Source organism: Penaeus monodon, chromosome 27 (assembly GCF_015228065.2).
Source record: "Penaeus monodon isolate SGIC_2016 chromosome 27, NSTDA_Pmon_1, whole genome shotgun sequence".
NCBI classification, from domain to species: Eukaryota; Metazoa; Arthropoda; class Malacostraca; order Decapoda; family Penaeidae; genus Penaeus; species Penaeus monodon.
Genome location: NC_051412.1, coordinates 14,661,756 through 14,662,779, shown reverse-complemented (window position 1 = coordinate 14,662,779; position 1,024 = coordinate 14,661,756). Strand labels below are relative to the sequence as shown.

Sequence of the window (1,024 nt, the reverse complement as noted above, 5' to 3'; positions counted from 1 at the left end):
AATGTAAAAAATGCCTCGAAACTTTTTTACGGGAAGACCTTTAAACCACATCTTTTCCACCCTGTCCTTCCCGCCATAATTAAAGCTCTCCCTGGCCTCCACCGGGAAATAGAACAGCGAATAAAATAAAAAGGGGTTAATTAATACACATATATTAAATTTTTTTTCCCAATTTCCCCCAATAATTCTTTTGTTTCTTCTTTTTAACCGTGTCCAAATAAGCGAATTCTTTTTGTTTTCCTTTTTTGAGGGCTTGGGCCCCTTTGTCGGACATCTACATAATTCCATGTCATAATATTTAAAAAAGGAAAAAGGGGAATTAAAATTTAAACAGCCAAAAATGTTTAAACTTTTTATAAAACCCCCAAAAACACTACAAAAAACCTTGGTTAAAAAAACTGAAAAGTAAAGAAATAGGGTTTTGAAAAAAAAAACTTCTGTTAAACAATTATAACAATTTTTTAAAAGTCTGAATCCCCAAACAAAGGGGTCATCTGTTTAAAAATTTTTTGCATCCCTTTAAACCCTTAAAAGGAAAAGGAGGACTAAAAGTACATAAATACCCATTTTAAAAGGAAAACAAATTTTTGTGCTAAATCCCTTCCCAATGGGGGCTTCAGTTTTTTCTCAAATGGGGGGGATTCGCGGGGTTTGGGGTTAGATTTGATCCCCGTTTAAGTCTTTTTAAAGGAAGGGAATTTCCCAAAAAAATAAACAGGCAAGTTAACTAAAACCAAAAAACACCCCCCCCTTTTTTTGTGGGGGGAGGGAAAACAAAACTAAAATTTATGTGAAAAACTTTCTTTATTATTCAATATCCAATAAAAGGGGTTTCTGAGGGGAACCAATTGAATCCATTTTTGTATGAATAGGAACCATACATTAATTTTCCTTTTGGGGAGGGTGTGTTTGAAAGTACGTAAAAATGAAAAAAGGGAACAATTAACCCACACTTCTTTAAATTCAAAGGGGGGGAAGTGGGTTGTTTAATTTTCAATGCCGATTTTTCGGTCCTAAAGGGAGG

At 34.1% G+C, this 1,024-nt stretch overlaps 1 protein-coding gene across 1 annotated transcript in view; it reads right to left on the bottom strand.

Annotated features, from left to right (window-relative positions):
• The window catches only part of LOC119590605 (transcriptional repressor CTCF-like), a gene marked incomplete in the record, with an annotated part of 16,021 nt that overhangs the window by 6,413 nt on the left and 8,584 nt on the right, over positions 1 to 1,024 (bottom strand).